General features: G+C 41.8%; 1 protein-coding gene across 4 annotated transcripts in view; it reads right to left on the minus strand.

Annotated features, from left to right (window-relative positions):
- The window catches only part of grin2bb (glutamate receptor, ionotropic, N-methyl D-aspartate 2B, genome duplicate b), a 308,114-nt gene that overhangs the window by 283,901 nt on the left and 458 nt on the right, over window positions 1-23,755 (minus strand). The window contains exon 1 of one of the 4 annotated variants that reach the window (XM_061906001.1): window positions 14,123-14,568. The exons of the other annotated variants lie outside the window; for them this stretch is intronic. The gene's annotated coding sequence lies outside the window, so the exon portion shown is untranslated. Of the gene's footprint in view, window positions 1-14,122; window positions 14,569-23,755 lie in introns of those variants that run through there. 4 annotated transcript variants of the gene reach the window in all.

Genomic DNA, 23,755 nt, shown 5'->3' on the forward strand with positions numbered 1-23,755 from the left:
ATAGATGATTTTTTTATGCACAATCTTATGTGTGAATGTTTGGACATTCACACAGTAATAATAATTATAATAACAATAATAATAATAAATAGATGATTTTTGGTGTATAATCTTATATGTGTGAACAATTGGACATTCACACAATAATAATGATCATTACAATATTAATAATGATAATAATAATAATAATAATAAAACAGATTATTTTTATGTAGAATCTTATATGTGTGAACAATTGGAAATTCACACTATAAAAATAATGATAATAATAAATATATGATTTTTGGTTTTCAATCTTATATGTTTGAATGATTGGATACTCACACAATAATAATAATATTGTTATTATTATTATTATTATTAACAATAATAACAGGTTCCAGCACCCTGCGCAACTCCAAGAGGGACAAGCGGTAAAAAAAAGATGGATGAATAATAATAATAATAATAATAATAATAATTTTTGGGGTGTATAATCTTATATGTGTGAATGCTTGGATATTCACACAACAATAATAATAATAAATATATACTTTTTAAATGTGGAATCTTATGTGCGAATGATTGTAATGATACTAATAATAATAATAATAATATAATAGATTGTTTTTGGTGTATAATCTCATATGTGTGACTAATTGGATACTTACACAATAATAATAATGAAAATAATAATAATAATAATAAATATGTGATTTTTGGTGTAGAATCTTATATGTTTGAATGCTTGGACATTCACACAATAATAATAATAATAATAATAATAATAATAAATAGGCACTTTTAAATGTGGAATCTTATATGTGTGAATGATTGGACATTCTCACAATAATAATAATAATAATAATGATGATGATGACGTTATTATTAATAGTCGTGTGAATGTTTGGAGCCGCTTTAGACATTAAAAGGTTCAAAAAGTCCATCACACATCTACAAATGATTGAAAACAATAAAAGAATGTGTTTTAATGAATACATTGAGTGTTTAGAAGAAGTACATTTCACTTCCATGGCTGATGTTTGACATGAAAAGTCTCCTTCTCAGCAGAATGCACATTAAAAGTACAGTAATAAGGTTTCTCCACACTGTTAACAAGCAGCAAGCGGGACAAAAATCCTTCATCTCCTGAACTTGTGAGAGAAGTCAAATCCTCCTGGTCGTCATGAAGAAGAAAGAACTTCCTTCTTTACGCACCAAACATTCCCACCAGCTTTTTTGGGACCGTCGCAGCTTAAAATGACAAAATTCTTCACGGCTTTTTATTTTATTTTATTTTTTTAAAGTTGCAGCAAAAATTGCAACAATTTCAGGCTAGTTTAAAGTGTCCCTAGTAGCCCTAACCTCCCAAAGTACAGCATTTATGTTTTTTTAATTGGAAAATAAACACTTTATGTTATGTTGTCCATCCATTTTCTACCGCCTGTCCCTTTTGGAGTTGCGATATTTATAATAGTACTGTAAGTGTAAATGGATTAGATTAGGTGAAGTGCTTTGACACTATAAGTGTAAATGGATTAGATTAGGTTAAACTCTTTGACACTATTGCCATGCCACGCCAGGCCCTAACCACCACCCATTAGGAGCAAGGGTGTAGTGTCTTGCCAAAGGACACAACGGACGTGACGAGGCCGGTGGAAGCTGGGATCGAACCTACAACCCTCTTTAAAATGATGTCAAAGGCATGATATCAAAGTCTGCTTGGGTGAAGGTAGATTGTGATTTAGATGAAGCTCTTTTAGTGGGAACATCTGACAGTTTCAACTACAAGTAACATGTGATCTTTATCAGACTCCAGTGTAACACGCCCGAGCTCTAATGTGGGCCCCACAGTGGCCCCGACATCACTTGCATGCGCAGTTGGATAAAGTGAAGACAAAGGAAGTTGACTGTATTTCGCAAACAAACATGGAAGACACTACTACCCAATTTTTCGGACAACAGGGCGCACTTAAATTCCTCTCATTTTCTCAAAACTCAACAGTCTGCCTTAGAACCCGGTACGCCTATTGTATGGAATTATTCTGTCATGCTTACCGACCTCAAAGCTATTTTATTTTGTGGCGTAACGATAAGTGTGACTAGTAGACGGCGTTCACACATAAGAGATACTTGTAGACTGCATGATGACGCCAACACCAAAACTTTAAATGTTCCATCGAGACTATAGAACATTATACAAGGCACTCAAAAATCTGTCAACATTTTTTAGTAGGATTTTGGTAAGCTATGAAGCCGCACCGCTTGATGGATTGTGGGAGCATTACAGCTACCATAGTCAGACGTACTGTGCTTCACACAGGAGTATTATTATGGTGTGTGTATATAAGGTAAGACATTATCTGGCATTTTCTTACGTAATATTATGCGAAATCAACTTTGCTTACCTTCTGGTACCTGCTGATGAGTATTTGGGATCTTGCATAAGTCCTCAAAATTTGTGCGCTTCCGCCTTTATAGTCTGTGTGGACACCATAGTCATAATCTTATTTTTCTCTATCTTCTTGTTATGGGACATTCATCCTCCACTGTTGCCATTTCTAATATAAAGTAGCACAAAGTTGTAATATATATCTGTCAGTAAACTCGCTATGGAAGCGCTAAAAAATACTTGTATAGTGGGTTTAAATGATTCACTTTGGAGCGTATTACACACTAAGTGACACAGACTGATTATTTGTTGCCATAAATAATAGGCACCGAGCCCGCCATTAAAAAGTATTTTTAGGGAAATCATTACTTTGCTGGATGACGGTGACACTGTTTAACAGTAGAAGGCTAAGCTAGCTACACAACTACTCAAGTAAACATTGCCAACTTATCGTTCACACATGTCTAACCTACTGTTAATATTTACCGCTACATTGCCTCCTCCATTGCCATGAATAGTAGACACCGAGCCTGCCATTGAAAGTAGTTCTTAGGAAAATCCCTACTTTGCTGGAGGACGGTTTTTTGATTGTGTGAAACTTTTATTAGTAGATTGCACAATGGTAACACCCGAATAAGTTTTTCAAGTCGGGGTCCACGTTAATCAGTTCACGGTGACACTATTGTCAAACAGTAGAAGGCTAAACTATTTACACAACTACTCAAGCTAACATTGTTAACTTATTGTTCACATGTTTAACCTACTGCTATTACTTAGCATTACATTGCCTCCTCCATTGCCATAAGTAGTAGGCACCGAGCCTGCCATTAAAAGTATTTTTTTAGGAAAATAATAACTTTGCTGGTGGACGGTTTTTTTCATTGATTGAAACTTTTATTAGTAGATCGCACAGTACAGTACATAATCCGTACAATTTACCACTATATGGTAACACTCCAAATAAGTTTTTCAACTTGTTTAAGTTGGGGTCCACGTTAATCAATTTACAGTGACACTCTTGTCTTACAGTAGAAGGCTAAACTAGCTACACCACTTCTCAAGCAAACATTGCCAACTTATCGTTCACACATGTTTAACCTACTGTTAATACTTACCGTAACATTGCCTCCTGCAATGCCATTAATAGTAGGCACCAAGCGAGCCATTAAAAGTAGCTTTTAGGAAAATCCTTACTTTGCTGGGGGAGGGTTTTTTGGATTGATTGAAACTTTTATTAGTAGATTGCTCAGTACAGTACATATTCCATACAATTGACCACTAAATGGTAACACCCTGAATAAGATTTTCAAGTCGAGGTCCACGTCAATCAATTCACGGTGACATGGTTGTCTTACGGTAGAAGGCTAAACTAGCTACACAACTATTCGTGGTCCCATTGCTAACTTATCGTTCACATATGAAAGACGCAGCCCGCCAGGCATCACAACATCCGGTTTCACTGAACAAAGTCTATTTACGACGGCCGAATTTTCAGTGCCTCACTTGTCGATAGTGCACAAACAATAAGTCTGTATTAAATACGGGAATATATATTTTGATTCCGTAGAAACAGCGATTGTTGAAGGACCGGAATTGACCCTGTAGCGTATTTGTTTACATGTAACGTACATTGTGTAAGTTGTTTGTGCGAGTTGAAAAATAAAGCTAATGTAGATCCGATGTTAAACACGCTTGTATTATCATTAAACATTTAATTTGTTAACCTCTCTTTCATAAATACATCAATATAAATTATATATATGAATGATCCACTTGAAAATTGAAAAGTATAAAAGGTGTGGCCCCCCCTGACTAACATGATATACATCCATGCATACATTACATTACATTCAATTATTTTCATGTAAAAACACTAATTTTAAAGGTTTGGCGGCTTTTATTTTGTATTTTGTAGTAATAGTAGTGACTTCCTTGTTCATTTAGGGAACCCGGTCAACTTCTTTTGTTTTCACTTTTAAGGCCCCATTTGTCCACATTGAAGCCACACTGGCCCACATTGGGGCCCAATTGGTCCACATTGAAGCCCCATTGGAGCCCCATTGGTCCACATTGGGGCCCAATTGGTCCACATTTGGGCCCAATTGGTCCACATTGAAGCCCCATTGGTCCACATTGAAGCCCCATTGGTCCACATTGAAGCCCCTTTGGTCCACATTGAAGCCCCATTGGTCCACATTGAAGCCCCATTGGTCCACATTGAAGCCCCATTGGTCCACATTGAAGCCCCATTGGACCACATTGAAGCTACATTGGTCCATATTGGGGCCCCGTCGGTCCACATTGAAGCCCCTTTGGACCACATTGAAGCTACATTGATCCACATTGGGGCCACATTGGGGCCACATTGGTCAACATTGGTCCACATTGAAGCCCCATTGTACCACATTGAAGCTACATTGGTCCACATTGGGGCCACATTGGGGCCCCATTGGTCCCCATTGAAGCCGCATTGGTCCACATTGGGGCCACATTGTTTCACATTGGGGCCACATTGGTCCACATTGGGGCCATATTGGTCCACATTGGGGCCACATTGGTCCACATTGAAGCCCCATTGGTCCACATTGGTGCCACATTGGTCCACATTGAAGCCCCATTGGTCCACATTGAAGCCCCATTGGTCCAAATTGGGGCCACATTGTTTTACATTGAAGCCCCATTGGTCCACATTGGAGCTTCATTGGTCCACATTGGAGCCCCATTCGTCCACATTGTAGCCCAATTGGTCCACATTGGGGCCCCATTGGTCCCACATTGGTTTACATTGAAGCCCCATTGGTCCATATTGGAGCCCCATTGGTCCATATTGGATCCCCATTGGTCCACATTGGAACCCCATTGGTCCACATTGAAGCCCCATTGGTCCACATCGGGGCCACAATGGTTTACATTGAAGCCCCATTGGTCCACATTGGGGCCCCATTGGTCCACATTGAAGCCCAATTGGTCCACATTGGGGCCACATTGAAGCCCCTTTGGACCACATTGAAGCTACATTGATCCACATTGGGGCCACATTGGGGCCACATTGGTCAACATTGGTCCAAATTGAAGCCCCATTGGACCACATTGAAGCCCCATTGTACCACATTGAAGCTACATTGGTCCACATTGGGGCCGCATTGGGGCCCCATTGGTCCCCATTGAAACCGCATTGGTCCACATAGGAGGCCACATTGGGCCACATTGGTCCACATTGGTGCCACATTGGTCCACATTGAAGCCCCATTGGTCCACATTGGTTCCACATTGGTCCACATTGGTGCCACATTGGGGCCCCATTGGTCCACATTGAAGCCCCGTTGGTCCACATTGGAGCCACATCGGTCCACATTGAAGCCCCATCGGCCCACATTGAAGCCCCATTGGACCACATTGAAGCTACATTGGTCCACATTGGGGCCGCATTGGTGCCCAATTGGTCCACATTGAAGCCCCATTGGTCCACATTGGGGCCACATAGGTCCACATTGGGGCAACATTGGTCCACATTGAAGCCCCATTGGTCCACATTGGTGCCACATTGGTCCACATTGGGGCCACATTGGTCCACATTGGGGCCACATTGGGGCCCCATTGGTCAACAATGAAGCCCCATTGGTCCACATTGAAGCCCCATTGGTCCTCATAGGTCCAAATTGGGGCCCCATTGGTCAACAATGAAGCCCCATTGGTCCACATTGAAGCCCCATTGGTCCACATAGGTCCACATTGGGGCCACATTGTTTTACATTGAAGCCCCATTGTAGCTGAGATAGACGCCAGCGCCCCCCGCGACCCCAAAAAGGGAATAAGCGGTAGAAAATGGATGGATGGATGTTCCACATTGGAGCCTCATTGGTCCACATTGGAGCCCCATTGGTCCACATTGTAGCCCAATTGGTCCACATTGGGGCCTCATTGGTCCCACATTGAATCCCCATTGGTCCACATTGGCGCCTCATTGGTCCACATTGGAGCCCCATTGGTCCACATTGGAGCCCAATTGGTCCACATGGAAGCCCCTTTGGTCCACATTAGGGCCACATTGGTTTACATTGAAGCCCCATTGGTCCACATTGGGGCCACATTGGAGCCCCATTGGTCCACATTGGAGCCCCATTGGTCCACATTGAAGCCCCATTGGTCCACATTGAAGCCCCATTGGTCCACATTGGAGCCCCATTGGTCCACATTGGAGCCCAATTGGTCCAAATTGGGGCCACATTGGTGCCCCATTGGGGCCACATTGGAGCCCCATTGGTCCACATTGGAGCCCCATTGGTCCACATTGGAGCCCCATTGGTCCACATTGGGGCCACATTGGATCCCCATTGGTCCATATTGGAGCCCCATTGGTCCACATTGGAGCCCCATTGGTCCAGATTGGGGCCACATTGGATCCCCATCGGTCCATATTGGAGCCCCATTGGTCCACATTGGAGCCCCATTGGTCCACATTGGAGCCCCATTGGTCCATATTGGAGCCCCATTGGTCCACATTGGAGCCCCATTGGTCCACATTGGAGCCCCATTGGTCCATATTGGAGCCCCATTGGTCCACATTGGATCCCCATTGGTCCATATTGGAGCCCCATTGGTCCATATTGGAGCCCCATGGGTCCACATTCGAGCCCCATTGGTCCACATTGGGGCCTGTTTGCATTTAAGTAAGTAAGTAAATGTTATTTATAAATCACTTTTCAAAGATTTAATGACAAAGCGCTGTACAAAACATAGGTAAAGTAAAACAACAATTCAATTGAAACAACAGGGGCAACATCATGAAAATGATTTTTAAAAAACAAGTGTAATAAAAATGATAGTAAAAGGTGCATTAACTAGAAGCTTTACTAAAAAGAGAAGTTTTCAAATGTTTTTTTAAAGTGTCAACACTGGTGTTAATTGTTCCAGAGTCTGGGAGCTAAAATTAGTTTTTGGGATCTTTAGAAGACCCCGGTCTGAAGACTGGAGGCTGGACCCTGTAGAGTAGGGGCCTGACAAGTCCGTGATGTACTGAGGGTCAGGACCCTGTAAAGCAGGGGCCCGACAAGTCCGTGATGTACTGAGGGTCAGATCTTCAGGCTGTGCAAAGTCAGGACTAAAATCTTAAAACTCAATGTGGAATTTGACTGGAAGCCAAAGAAGACTGGATCAAAATTTACACTGGAGTCTAATAAAGATATCATTTTACTTGTAATCCAAACAGTCCGCTGGGGAAAAAAAAGAATCATCCATCCATCCACTTCCGCTTATCAGAGGTCGGGTCGCGGGGGCAGCAGCCTAAGCAGGGAAGCCCAGACTTCCCTCTCCCCAGCCACTTGGTCTAGCTCCCCCTCGGGGGATCCCGAGGCGTTGCCAGGCCAGCCGGGAGACATAGTCTTCCCAATGTGTCCTGGTTCTTCCCCGTGGCCTCCTACCCGTCGGACGTGCCCGAAACACCTCCCTAGGAAAGAGTTTGGTTGGCATTTTGACCAGATGCCCGAACCACCTCATCTGGCTCTTCTCGATGTGGAGGAGCAGCAGCTTTACTTTGAGCTCCTCCTGGATGGCAGAGCTTCTCCCCCAATCTCTAAGGGACCGGTTCTTAACCTGGGTTCGATCGAACCCTAGGGGTTCAGTGGGTCAGCCTCAGGGGTTCGGTGGAGCCTCCGCCGCGGAGGTCAAGCCAAACGACTCATCGTGTAAATAAAAACTTCTCCCTATTGGCATTTTATTGATACGACATCAGCAGAAGTCAAACTGATTTGCAGGTGTGTAATTTGTTATGAGTTCATGCACTGTTGGTTTTGTTCTTCAAACAAGGTAATGTTCATGCACGGTTCATTTTGTGCAGCAGTAAAAAAATCATTTTGTCTTGAAATTGAAAAATTTTTTTTTTTTCATTAAATAAGGGTTCGGTGAATGCGCATGTGAAACTGGTGGGGTTCAGTACCTCCAACAAGGTTAAGAACTACTGCTCTAAAGGAGAGCCCCGCCACCCGGCGGAGGAAAGTCATTTCGGCCACTTGTACCCGTGATCTCGTCTTTTCGATCATAACCCAAAGCTCATGACCATAGGTGAGGATGGGAACATAGATCGACCGGTAAATTGAGAGATTTGCCTTCCGGCTAAGCTTCTTCTTCACCACAATGGATTGATACAGCGTCCGCATTACTGAAGACGCCGCACCGATCCGCTTGTCCATCTCACCATCCACTCTTCCCTCACTTGTGAACAAGACTCCGAGGTATTTAAACTCCCCCACTTGGGGCAGGGTCTACTCCCCAACCCGGGGATGGCACTCCACCCTTTTCCGGGCGAGAACCATGGACTATGACTTGGAGGCGCTGATTCTCATTCCGGTCGCTTCACACTCGGCTGCGAACCGATCCAGTGAGAGCTGAAGATCCTGGCCAGATGAAGCCATCAGGACCACATCATCTGCAAAAAGCAGAGACCTAATCCTGCAGCCACCAAACCAGATCCCCTCAACGCCTTGACTGCGCTTAGAAATTCTGTCCATAAAAGTTATGAACAGAACAGGTGACAAAGGGCAGCCTTGGCGGAGTCCAACCCTCACTGGAAATGTGTCCGACTTACTGCCGGTAATGCGGACCAAGCTCTGACACTGATCGTACAGGGAGTGGACCGCCACAATCAGACAGTCCGATACCCCATACTCTCTGAGCACTCCCCACGGTCGAATGCCTTCTCCATGTCCACAAAGCACATGTAGACTGGTTGGGCAAACTCCCATGCACCCTCAAGGACCCTGACCAGAGTATAGAGCTGGTCCACAGTTCCACAACCAGGACGAAAACCACACTGTTCCTCCTGGATCCGAGGTTGGACTATCCAGTGTAGCCTCCTCTCCAGTACACACGAATAAACCTGAATCATATTTAGAAAAAAATCAGATTTGGGCCAGCAGTGTAAACGTATCAGTGTAAACATAGCCACATTTGCCAGTAAAAGGTCCCATAAAGAGCGTACATAATGGCGTTGTGGTGGTGATGACAACTTATTATAAGTGTTTTTTAAAGCCAAGTTGACTTCCAGATAGAAAAGGTGTATGCAGCGATGCGCCGGCAGGTGAGGTTGCTAAAAGTAGAACAACACGTGTAAAAGGAGATGATAACGATCAAAAGCAGCAATTACTGGTGGCAGGTAAGAGAGGGTTTAAACAGGAAGTTGATGCACAAGAACGTCATGCGGGCCACGCCCACACCCGGACACTACTCACCCCACAACATTTACACAGCACGCCCCACACCTGTCAGGGCAGCCACGACACAAGACAAGAGCAAAAAAGGAGCGCTCCATGTTTTTTCCCCGTTGATAAGAAAGATGTCAGGCGGGGTGGAAAAGGGGCGTGGCGGCAGGCAGAGCACAAGCCAAAGCAGGATGAGGGAAATGTGACAGAGGGATGGAATGTTCTAGTCGGGTCTGCTGTGTCATTTGTCATCAGTCAGTCCGTCTCAATCGCCTTGGTAAATTTATCCCTCTTTTTTTCTTTTTATATATATATAAGTCGCTTATTTTCCATGGAATCTTCTGTAGAGGATGCATTCAAAACAATAAATATATTTAGGAATTAATGTCAAACTTTAGAGATTGCACAGTTAAAATGAACATTTAGTTTTTTAATGTCTAATAATTTGGTTATTTTCAATTAAATCTTCTAGAAGGGGGTGCATTAAAAATAAATATATTTAAGAGTGTAAATTTTTAATAAATATTGAATAAAGCATAAAATACAGAAGAGGTTGCACATTTAAAATGAACGTTTAAATATGTGTAATGAATCGCTTATATTTGATGGATCTTCTGGAGAGAGTGTATGAAAAATAATAAATATATTCAGGAATTTATGTAAAATATTTAATAATTATAAAACAAAGCATCAAATACAGAAGATATTTCCCATTTTAAATTAAAGTTAAATTTTTTTAATATGTCTAATAAATTGGTTATTTTTTATTAAATCTTCTAGAGAGGGTGCATTAAAAATGATAAATATATTTAAGAATGTAAAATATTACATAAATATAAAATAAAGCATAAAATACAGAAGAGATTTCCCATTTTAAATGAACATTTTTTTTTTAATATGTCTAATAAATTGCTTATTTGTTGATGGAATCTTCTAGAGAGGGTGCATTAAAAATAATATATTTAAGAATCAATGTAAAATATTTGATAAATATAAAATAAAGCACAAATTACAGAAGAGATTGCACATTTAAAATTATTTTTTAATTTTTTTAATATGTCTAATAAGTTGCTTATGTTTGATGGAACTTCTGGAGAGTGTGCATTAAAAATTATAAATATATTTAATAATTAATGTGAAATATTTAATAAATATAAAATAAAGCATAAAATACGGAAGATATTGCGCATTTAAAATTAACTTTTTATTTTTTTATGTCTAATCGTTTATTTTCGATTAAATCTTCTATGAGGAGTGCATTAAAAATAATAATTATATTTAAAAATGTAAAATATTTGATAACTATAAAATAAAGCATAAAATACAGAAGAGATTTCACATTTAAAATATATATATTTTTTTTTTAATATGTCCAATAAGTTGCTTATGTTTGATGGATCTTCTGGAGAGGGTGCATTAAAAATAATAAATATATTTAAGAATTAATGTAAAATGTTTACCACATATAAAATAAAGCATAAAATACAGAAGATATTGCACATTTAAAATGAAAGTTTTATTTTTTAATGTCGAATAAATCACTTATCAATGAAATCTTCTAGAGGGTGCATTAAAAATAATAAATATATTTAAGGATGTAAAATATTTGATAAATATAAAATAAAGCATGAAATACAGAAAAAATTGCACATTATTTTATTTATTTATTTATTTATATATGTCTAATAAGTTGCTTATGTTTGACGGATGTTCTGGAGAGGGTGCATTAAAAATAATAAATATATTTAAGAATTAACGTAAAATATTTAATAAATGTAAAATAAAGCATCAAATCCAGAAGAGATTTCCCATTTTTAATTAAATTTAAATTTTTTAATATGTCTTATAAAGTCGTTATTTTCAATGAAATCTTCTAGAGAGGGTGCATTAAAAATGATAAATATATTTAGGAATGTAAAATATTACATAAATATAAAATAAAGCATCAAATACAGAAGAGATTTCCATTTTAAATCAACGTTTTATTTTTTAATATGACTAAGAAATTGCTTATTTTTGATGGAATCTTTGAGAGAGGGTGCATTAAAAATAATAAATATATTTAAGAATTAATGTAAAATATTTGATGGATATAAAATTAAGCATAAAATACAGAAGAGATAGCACATTTTAAATGTTTTTTTAATTTTTTAATATGTCTAATAAGTCGCTTATGTTAGATGGATCTTTTGGAGAGGGTGCATTAAAAATAAATATATTTAAGAATTAATGTAAAATATTTTTTAAATATAAAATAGAGCATAAAATACAGAATAAATTGCACATTTAAAATGAACATTTAATTTTTTTATGTCTAATAAAACACTTATTTTCAATGAAATCTTCTACAGGGTGCATTAAAAATAAAAAATATATTTAAGGATGTAAAATATTTGGTAAATATAAAATAAAGCATGAAATACAGAAGAGATTGCACATTTAAAATGTTTTTTTTTTTCTTTAACATGTCTAATAAATTGCTTATTTTTAATGGAATTTAATGGAGAGGTTGCATTAAAAATAATAAATATATTTAAGAATTAATGTAAAATATTTAATAAAAGTAAAATTTAGCATAAAATACAGAAGACTTCCCATTTTAAATTAATATTTTATTTTTTAATACGTTTTATAAATCGGTTATTTTCCATGGAAACTTCTGGAGAAAGTGCATTAAAAATAATAAATATGTTTAAGAATTACTGTAAAATATTTGATTAATATAAAATAAAATATCAAATACAGTATCGATTGCTCATTTAAAATGAATGTTTTATTTTTTAATATGTCTAGTAAATCGCTTATTTTTGGTGGAATTTTCTGGACAGGTTGCATTAAAAGTAATAAATATTTAAGAATTAATGTAAAAATATTTAATACATATCAAATCAAGCACAGAATACAGAATAGATTGCACATTTTAAATGAACTTTTTTTTAATATGTCTTATAAATTGGTTATTTTCGATCAAATCTTCAAGAGTGGGTGCATTAAAAATAAATATATGTATGAATTAATGTAAAATATTTAATAGATATAATCTAAAGCATAAAATACAGAAGAGTTTGCACATTAAAAATGAATATTTTATTTTTCAATGTCTAATAAATCGCTTATTTATGATGGAATCTGCTAGAGTGGTGCATTAAAAATTATAAATATATTTAAGAATGAATGTAAAATATTTAATAAATATCAAATAAAGCATAAAATACAGAAGAGATTACACATTTAAAATTAACGTTTAAATATGTCTAATGAATCGGTTACTTTGATGGAATCTTATAGAGAGGGTGCATTATTAGTAATAAACTAATTAAAGAAATAATGTACAATATTTCATAAATATCAAATAATGCATTAAATACAGAAGAGATTGCACATTTAAAATGAACATTTTATTTTTTAATATGTCCAATAAATCGGTTATTTTTGATGGAATCTTCTGGAGAGGATGCATTAAAAATAAATATATTTAAGAATTCATGTAAAATATTTTTGAAATATAAAATAAGGCATAAAATACAGAAGAGTTTCAATTTTTAATATGTCTAATAAGTTGGTTTATGATGAAATCTAGAGCGTGCATTAAAAGTAATACATATATTTAAGAATTGATGTAAAATATATATTAAATATAAAATAAAGCATAATATTCAGATACAAATATAAGGAAAACTGTCAATAAATTATATATACATATATATATATATATATATATATATATATATATATATAATTTTTTATTTTTTTACAAAAGTTATTTTAAGATTATAATTTATGTCAGGGGTTCTTAACCATTTTGACCTCGGGGCCAAAATTTTCCAACATAACAGAGGAGCCCGGGGTCCACTCAAATATTAACACTGAATTAGTTATCTTACATCTAAACACATCCAAGCCAAAAATATTATCATTTAACACAAAATTGGATTGGGCTGATTAGAAAAAATAAATACAAACAGCGATTAAGAAGGGACTCATAAATAACTGACGATATAATAATAAACAATAATATATTGCTAAATAAACTGTCACTATAATTAAAGTACAAATACAGCTTCATCACTTTAGTCATATTTTTTGCGCTTGCGAAGCTTCTCTGACTTTAGCTGCAGACTTCTTCTGTTGGTTTGAGATTGTCATTACTGCCACAAGTGGTGGGAGAGTGGATTACAGCTGAGAAGCACATGTATTTTAGGGGGAAGGAGGGGGGGCGCTCGCGGCCCGACAATGGTGAGCAAACAGTGTTTTACGTGACAGGTGCGCTGATTAAGAAAATACGAACAGATGGGAAAGGTCACGTGAGAACATTTGATCATCTGCTCAGGGTTTCCCAAACTTGGAGCTGAAGGAAGAAAATGTGCCATGTTTTACGGTCTGATGATGGCGATGAAGGAATTGTTCATCAAAAGGGAGATTTGAGAAACCCTGACGTGGTGCATGTGATACTGAGGTGTGTTGGACGTGAAGCGCGCGCACACACACACACACACACACACACGCACACGCACACGCACACGCACACGCACAGATAGACAGACACTAAACCTACCTAGAGGGACATTTAAGAGTCCTGCAAGAGTGTGGTGCAAAGTAAACAGGTGTGGGCGGGGCCAAAAGAGAAGAAAAAAAAAGTCATTCAAGGAGTTTTAAAGCAAGAAATTGGATCCGAGTTGGTAAGAGGTGAGAGTTGTGGAAATGGCGGAATGGCGTGAGGGAGGAGGAGGAGAGGAAAGGATGGCGCCGGCGAGGAAAGTGGGCTCCCCTCGTCATGAAGAGAGACAATTCTAGAGCAGGTAGATGGAGAAGTAGATGAGGAGGCAAATGAGGGACAGAGAGACGCTGTGGAAAGAGGAGGCGCCTCCCAGCGCCGCGATGAGGAAAAGGAAAAATATAAAGCGAAAGAAAAAATTGAATACTCCAAAGCCTTCCGTTTTTGCTGTTTAGTGAGGGGCTTTCGGTTTTAACTCCCCCCCCTCTCTCTCACTCGCTTCGTTCCTCCACTTGCAGACTGGCTGCAAAGTGTGGAGGCCGGCTTGCTCTATTCTCTGAGAGAGAGAGAGTGAGAGAGAGAGGGGGGGGGTGAGAGAGAGAGAAAAGAGAGAGAGAGAGAGCGAGAGAGAGAGAAAGAGAGAGAGAGAGAGAGAGAGAGAGAGAGGTGGGGTCCTTCCATAGGATGCTGAATGCTGAATGAGATGTAGAAGTGATGTTGCAACAATTGTCAAGGAGATATTTAGTTAATAGTGAGAGCAATGGTTCCCTCTGCTGGCGAACACCAACTAATTCAAGAAGGCCAGCAGCAATCGTATCCTTATCGTTTTAATACAATTACAATAAAAGAATATAACTTTTTTTTTTTTTAAATGTGAGGACAACCATTATAATAAATGTATAGACATGTTTTATTGCTTTATTTATTGTCCTATGATACTGTACTAAAAAAAAAAAAATGTGTGGACATTTATTATAATGGTTGTCCTCACATTTTTGTTATTGCTTAATTTGTTTTCCTCTGATACTGACCTAATTTTATCTTATTTTTTTAATGTGTGGACATTTATAGTAGTGTTTTTTTATTTATTTCTTTATTCATTTTTGTTATTGCTTTATTTGTTTTCCTAGAACTCTGACCTAAAAAAAATTTAAATAAAATAAAAATGTGTTAATTAGAATGGTTATCCACACATTTTTTTTTCTTTTTTATTGCTTTATTTATTTTCCTATGACATCCATCCATTCTTTTTCTACCGCGTATTCCCTTTGGGGTCGCTGGTGCCTATCTCACCTATGATACTGACCTAAAAAATATATTTTTTTAAATGTGCGGACAATTATTATAGATGGTTTTTCACACATTTTTGTCATTGCTTTATTTGTCTTCCTATGATACTGACCTAATTTTTTATTTGTATTTTTTTTTTTTTTTTTTTTAAATGTGCGGACATTTATTATAATGGTTGTCCACACATGGTTTACAGAAAAAAATAGAGCTCAGAAATTATTAGGTAGAAAGCTAGAACGCAAATTGCGCACGACTAAACTTGAGGTGCACCATCAAGCATGGAGTAATAGTTTAATAACTTATGAACGCATGCTTACCTTAGCAAAAGCTAAATATTACTCAAATATCATCCGCCTTAATAAAAACGATTTAGTACAGTAGCATCGATAACCCAACAAGGGACCCCTTCCAGTAGCTCCACCCACTCAGCACATGACTTTATGCAATTCTTTATTAAGAAAATTGAAGTTATTAGAAAGGAGATTAAAGACAATGCGTCCCAGCTACAACTGGGTTATATTAACACTGATACGACTGTATATAAGGCGGATACTGCCCTCCAAAATAGTTTCTCTCGTTTTGAGGAAATAATATTAGAGGAATTGTTACAACGTGTAAATAGAATAAAACAAACAACATGTTTACTTGACTCACTTCCTGGGAAACTTATCAAGGAGCTCTTTGTATTATTAGGTCCATCAGTAATAAATGTTGTAAACTTATCACTTTCCTCAGGTACTGTTCCCCTAGCTTTCAAAAAAGCGCTTTTTCATCCTCTCCTTAAATGACCTCACCTCGATCCTGACCTCATGGTAAACTACCGACCGGTGTCTCACCTTCCCTTTATTTCGAAAATCCTCAAAAAAATTGTTTCAGAGCAGTTAAATGAACACCTTGCGTCTAACAATCTATGTGAAACCTTTCAATCCGGTTTCAGGGCAAATCACTCTACGGAGACAGCCCTCGCAAAAATGACTAATGATCTATTGCTAACGATGGATTCTGATGCGTCATCTATGTTCCTGTTCCTCGATCTTAGCGCTGCTTTCGATACCGGGGTGAGTGTGCAGGGCCGGCCATGAAGCAGCCAAAAGGTGAGTGGATAATCTCAGCTGGAACGAGTTATCTAATCACCTGTTCCCTTTATTAGCAAGGCCGGAGACCATGAGGGGGGCCTTCTTCGTGAGGACAGAGGAGACCGAGAGGCTGAAAAGCAGAGAGAGTGAACACTGTATAAAATAAACCCGATTGCAGAAAGCAAAAAAAGAGGGACTTTGGAAACGAATGTGAATGTAAAATAAAAACTGTTCTGTTAAAGACGCACGTATCAAGTGTTGTGGTCCCAGTGATCCGCTAGGAATCCGGAGGGGAAGAGGAAGACCTCCACAGTGGCGCCCAACTACAAAGGACCAAGAAAATGTCCACCACAACACCCCTAGAGGCGCTCAGACAAGTGCTGGCTGAGGTATCGTCAGCGAGCCAGCAGCAGACCCAACTACTGCAGGCCCTAATGGACAGAGCAAACTCAGGTACGGGGGCGTCGACCTCGATGCAACGCATGGGGGAGGGGGAGGACCCTCAAACGTACCTTGATGTGTTCGAGGCCACAGCAAAAGCGTGCAGGTGGCCGGAGGAGGTGTGGGGAATGAAACTGCTCCCACTCCTGGCGGGGGAAGCGCAGCGGGCGGTCCTGAGTCTCCCAGCGGCCACCCGGATGCAGTACCCGAACCTGTGCTGCGACATACTGGATCGGGTTGGCAGCAGTCCAGAAGACCACCGGCGGAGGTTCCGCGCTCTGAGGTTGGGCCCAAATGACCGCCCATTCGTGCTGGCGCAGCAACTGAGGGACGCGGCCACCCGGTGGCTACAACCAAATGGGCAAGACAGTCAAATGTTCGAGTTAATTGTCCTCAAACAATTTATTGATGCCATCCCGACCAGGACCGCCGCATGGGTGAGGTACCACCGCCCCCAGGACGTGATGATGGCGGTAAACTTGGCGGATGACCACCTGGCTGTCCAGAAGGAGGCGACGGCAAAAGCGGCCGAAAGGCCTACACCAGCACCCCGTCGACGAGTCACACCGCCGGAAGGAACGTCCCTGGAGCAGCGCACCCGCATGGCCGGGCCACCTGGCCAAGGAGCAGGTTCCCCACTCAGAAGAACAATGCCAAAGCACACACTCACGCACCCACAGACACACAACAAGGGGGGGTCCACGGGGTCGTCTCACGGGAGTGCTCCATGATGGAGGTGGGGCAGGTGTTACAGGTTGTTGGGCCTCCAGCACCCACCCCCGATTCAGGGGAGACATACTGTGTCCCGGTAAGGGTACAAGGGAGTGTATACCGGGCAATGGTGGATTCAGGCTGCAAACAGTCCATGATCCACCAAAACTTGGTTTGATCCGGGGTGTTGAGGCACGCAACACAGGGTAAAATTAGGTGTATTCATGGGGATGTGCACGAGTACCCGTTTGTGCCAGTGGAAATTCAATACAAAAGGCCAAAAGCATAGTGTCAAGGTTCCCGCCAGCGTGCACATCACGCACCCCATAATTTTAGGAACGAATTGGCCAGGGTTTAACCAGCTAGTAACGCAATGCGTGGGGATGCGTTCACAGGCTGTAGGAGAGGGGAGCATCCGCGTGGCTCTCGGTGGCGACGCAGTGTCATCCGGGACGGCCGAGCGGGAACCGGGGGGGGAGGCGGGGGAGGCCCCCCCGGCCCTCCGATGGCAACCTACGGAGGATTTTCCCCTCGAGCAGTCCCGCGATGAAACCTTGCGCGTGGCCTGGGACCAGGTGGATTTCCTCGACGGTCAGCTGGTGCGCCAGGGGAAAGCGCGGGTGTTTCCCCATTTTTCAATTATTCGCAATAGGTTATACCGAGTGACCCGTGACACTCAGACCGGGGAGGAACAAACCCAATTGTTGGTGCCAAAAGGAGGCCGGGAAATGATTTTCCAGGCGGCCCATTTCAACCCGCTATCTGCCCACATGGGGTATGATAAAACACTTAATCGGGTCATGGTGCAATTCTATTGGCCAGGCCTCCGGGCAGACGTGCGCCGGTGGTGCGCGGCCTGTCTGGACTGCCAGCTGGTGAACCCGGCGGCCATCCCGAAGGCCCCCTTGCGCCCATTACCACTCATAGAGGTCCCGTTCGAGAGAATTGGGATGGACCTCATCGGACCATTTTCTCCGAGCACACGGGGATACCGCTTTGTGTTAGTCCTGGTGGATTACGCAACGCGGTATCCTGAAGCAGTGCCGTTGCGCTCCATCTCAGCCAAGAGTGTGGCGCAAGCACTCTTCACGGTCATTTCCCGGGTCGGGATCCTGAAAGAGATCCTGACCGACCAGGGCACGTCCTACATGTCACGCACGATAAAAGAACTATACGGGTTACTGGGAATCACGGCCATCCGCACCAGCGTTTATCACCCCCAAACGGATGGGCTGGTGGAACGCTTGAATAAAACGCTAAAAACCATGATCCGTAAGTTCATGCACGAGGACAAGCACAATTGGGATAAGTGGTTGGAGCCCCTAATGTTTGCGATGCAGGAGGCACCCCAGACCTCCCTAGGTTTTACATCTTTCGAGCTACTATATGGCCGGAGGCCTCGCGGAGTGCTGGACGTCATTAAGGAAAGCTGGGAGGAAAGTCCAAGCTCCAGCAAAAACGAAATTAAATACGTCATGGACATGCGGGCAAAACTCCACCAGGTGGCGCACTTATCACGTATAAATTTGCTCCATGCCCAAGAGCGTCAACAGCACACGTACAACAAAGGGGCCCAACTGCGCAAATTTGCACCGGGAGAAAAGGTGCTTGTATTGCTCCCAACCTCAAGCTCCAAATTACTTGCAAAGTGGCAAGGACCCTTTGAGGTCACACGGCAAGTAGGTGATGTTGATTATGAGGTTTGGCGCTCAGACCGACGCGGAGACACGCAGATTTATCATCTGAACTTGCTGAAGGCATGGAGGGAGGCCGAGCCTGTCTCCATGGTGACGGTAGTGAGAGAGGAGGAGGAGCTGGGCCCTGAGATCCCGCACTCTGGCCCGCCCCCTCATCTTCTCTGTGACAAACAGCTCACGGGGGCGCAGAAGTAGGATGTTGCCAAGTTGCAGCGGAGCTTCTCTGACGTGTTCTCCGCGCGGCCCGGACGAACGAATCTCATACAACATCACATTGAGACCAGCCCGGGGATTACGGTGCGATCTCGGCCATATCGGCTGCCCGAACACAAACGCAAAGTAGTTCGGGAAGAATTAAAAAACATGCTTGAGATGGGGGTAATAGAAGAATCCCACAGTGCCTGGTGTAGCCCCATCGTCTTAGTAGGGAAGAAGGATGGGACTATACGGTTCTGTGTGGATTACCGCAAGGTAAATGCGGTATCACGTTTTGACACGTACCCAATGCCCTGGGTCGACGAGCTCCTGGATCGGCTAGGCGCTGCTCGGTTTTTTTCAACACTGGATTTGACCAAGGGCTACTGGCAGATTCCCTTGTCGCCAGAGTCCCGAAGAAAAATGGCCTTTTCCACTCCGGACGGGTTGTACCAATTTGTGACACTTCCGTTCGGCTTGTTCGGTGCGCCTGCCACGTTCCAGCGCCTCATGGACCGGGTGCTGCGACCCCATGCGGCGTACGCGGCTGCATACTTGGATGATGTCATCATTCACAGTGGCAGCTGGGAACAGCACATGCGGCAGGTGGGGGCAGTGCTCAAGTCCCTGAGGCGGGCGGGGCTCACCAAGTGCGCAATTGGGCGGAGGGAAGTACAGTACCTGGGGTACCACTTGGGGGGGGAAGGCTGCAGCCACAAGTCGACAAGACGGCGGCGATCGCGGCCTGTCCATCCCCCAAGACAAAAAAAGAGGTGAGGCAGTTTTTGGGACTGGCGGGCTACTACCGCCGGTCCAATTCCCCGGTTCGCGGACCTGACCAGCCCACTGACTGACCTCACCCGAAAGGGTGCCCCGGAGCTGGTCCAGTGGACGGAGCAGTGCCAGTGGGGGTTCGAGGAGGTAAAAACAGCACTCTGCGAGGAACCGGTACTGCACATGCCAAACTTTAATATTCCCTTCGGTCTGCAGGCGAACGCGTCGAGCCGGGGACTGGGGGCTGTGCTGACCCAGCAGGTGGGGGGCGTCGACCGGGAGGCGAGGTACAGCACCGTAGAGAGGGAGTGTCTCGCCATCCGGTGGTCGATCGGGGCCCTCCGCTATTACCTGCTGGGGCGGGCCTTCAGTCTCTGCTCGGACCACAAACCTCTGCAGTGGCTTCACCGAATGAAGGACGCCAATGCGCGGATCACCCGGTGGTACATCGCACTGCAGCCCTACAACTTCCGGGTGGTCCACAGGCCGGGCGCGCGGATGGCCGTGGCCGACTTCCTCTCTCGCCCCGCTGTGGGGGGTGGGGGGGAGGTGGCGCGGCCGGACGAGTGTCCGGCCTGAGTCTGGCGGTGGAGGCCTGTAAAGGGGCGTGGTCGCGCGTCCCCTGCGGGCGGGGTGTGTGCAGGGTCGGCCATGAAGCAGCCAACAGGTGAGTGGATAATCTCAGCTGGAACGAGTTATCTAATCACCTGTTCCCTTTATTAGCAGGGCCGGAGACCATGAGGGGGGCCTTCTTCGTGAGGACAGAGGAGACCGAGAGGCTGAAAAGCAGAGAGAGTGAACACTGCATAAAATAAACCCGATTGCAGAGAGCAAAAAAAGAGGGACCTTGGAAATGAATGTGAATGTAAAATAAAAACTGTTCTGTTAAAGACGCACGTATCAAGTGTGGTCCCAGTGATCCGCTAGGAATCCGGAGGGGAAGAGGAAGACCTCCACACTCTTATCTTACTGACAGGATGCAGTGCGTCTCCCATAACAATGTGACCTCGGACTTTGTTAAAGTAACGTTTGGAGTTCCCCAGGGTTCGGTCCTTGGCCCTGCACTCTTCAGCATCTACATGCTGCCGCTAGGTGACATCATACGCAAATACGGTGTTAGCTTTCACTGTTATGCTGATGACACCCAACTCTACATGCTCCTAAGATGACCAACACGCCGGACTGTAGTCAGTTGGAAGCTGGTCTTAATGAAATTAAACAATGGATGTCCGCTATCTTTTTGCAACTCAACGCCCAAAAAATGGAAATGCTAGACACCGACCTCTATTTAATAATACAACTTTAACATTTGACAATCAAACAATTAAACAAGGCGACTCGGTAAAGAATCTGGGTATTATCTTCGACACATTAAAAGCGTTACGAAATCGGCCTTCTTTCATCTCCGTAATATCGCTAAAATTCGCTCCATTTTGTCCACTAAAGACGCTGAGATCATTATCCATGCATTTGTTATGTCTCGTCCCGATTATTGTAACGTATTATTTTCGGGTCTCCCCATGTCTAGCATTAAAAGATTACAGTTGGTACAAAATGCGGCTGCTAGACTTTTGACAAGAAAAAGAAAGTTTGATCATAATACGCCTGTACTGGCTCACCTGCACTGGCTTCCTGTGCACTTAAGATGTGACTTGAAGGTTTTACTACTTACGTATAAAATACTACACTGTCTAGCTCCATCCTATCTTGCAGATTTTACTGTAGCATATGTCCCAGCAAGAAATCTGCGTTCAAAGGACTCCGGCTTATTAGTGATTCCCAGAGCCCCCCAAAAAAGTCTGCGGGCTATAGAGCGTTTTCCGTTCGGGCTCCAGTACTCTGGAATGCCCTCCCGGTAACAGTTTCAGATGCCACCTCAGTAGAAGCATTTAAGTCTCACCTTAAAACTCATTTGTATACTCTAACCTTTAAATAGACTCCCTTTTTAGACCAGTTGATCTGCCGTTTCTTTTCTTTTTCTCCTATGTCCTACCCTCCTTTGTGGTTGGGGTCCGGTCCGATGGCCATGGATGAAGTACAGGCTGTCCAGAGTCGGGACCCAGGATGGACCGCTTGCCTGTGTATCGGCTGGGGACATCTCTGCGCTGCTGATCTGCCTCCGCTTGGGATGGTTTCCTGCTGGCTCCACTGTGGACGGAACTCTCGCTGCTGTGTTGGATCCACTTTGGACTGGACTCTCGCGGCTGTGTTGGATCCATTATGGATTGACCTTCACAGTTTCATGTTAGACTTGCTCGACATCCATTGCTTTCGGTTACCCACATATGTGGTCCTCGCCAAGGTTCTCATAGTGATCATTGTCACCGACGTCCCACTGGGTGTGAGTTTTCCTTGCCCTTATGTGGGCCTACCGAGGATGTCGTAGTGGTTTGTGTTGTGGTTTGTGCAGCCCTTTGAGACACTAGTGATTTAGGGCTATATAAGTAAACATTGATTGATGATTTTTGTTATTGCTTTATTTATTTTCCTATGATACTGACCTTTTTTTATTTTTTATTTTTAAATGTGTGGACATTTATTATAATAGTTGTCCACACATGTTTGTTATTGCTTTAATTGTTTTCCTATAACGCTGACCTAAAAAATACAAAAATAAATAAAAATGTGTGGACATTAAATAGAATGGTTGTCAACACATTTTTGTTATTGCTTTATTTATTTTCCTATGATACTTAGGTAAAATATTTTTTGAAAAATGCATGGACATTTATTATAATGGTTGTCCACACATTTTTAAATGTGTTTATTGCTTTTTTTATTTTGCTATGATACTGACCTAAAAAAAACAAATTACAAAAAATGTGTGGACATTAATTAGAATGGTTGTCCACACATTTTTTTATTGCTTTGTTTATTTTCCTATAGTACTGGCCTAAACATGTTTTTGTTTTTGTTTTTTTAAATGTGCAGACATTTATTATAATGGTTGTCCACACGTTTTTATTTGTTTATTACTTTATTCAATTTCCTATAATACTGACCTAAAAAAAAAAAGTTTTTTAAATGTGTGGACATTTATTATAATGGTTGTCCACACATTTTGTTATTGACTTATTTTCCTATGATACAGAACTAAAAACATTTTTTTGAATGTGTGGAAATTAATTATAATGGTTGTCCACACATTTATAAAAACATTTTTATTGCTTTATTTATTTTCCTATCACACTGACCTACAAAAAATGTTTTAAATGTGTGAACATTTATTATGTTGGTTGTCCACACATTTTTGTAATGGTTTTATTTATTTTCCTATGTTACTGTTTCCAGTTAAAAACAAAAAAAACACTTGTTTGCCCTGATTAAGAGGGATGTTTGTGTCCATGCCTAAGTGCTTGATTGTATACACCTGTGGCCGGGCAGAGTGATTAGCACACCTGATGCTCATCATTTGGATGGGTGGCCAAATACTTTTGTCAATATAGTGTATATTCATATATTACTCGATGAAAAGGAGTTAGACACCTCTGCACTAGATCATGCAGTTG

Source organism: Nerophis ophidion, linkage group LG01 (genome assembly GCF_033978795.1).
Source record: "Nerophis ophidion isolate RoL-2023_Sa linkage group LG01, RoL_Noph_v1.0, whole genome shotgun sequence".
NCBI classification, from domain to species: domain Eukaryota; kingdom Metazoa; phylum Chordata; class Actinopteri; order Syngnathiformes; family Syngnathidae; genus Nerophis; species Nerophis ophidion.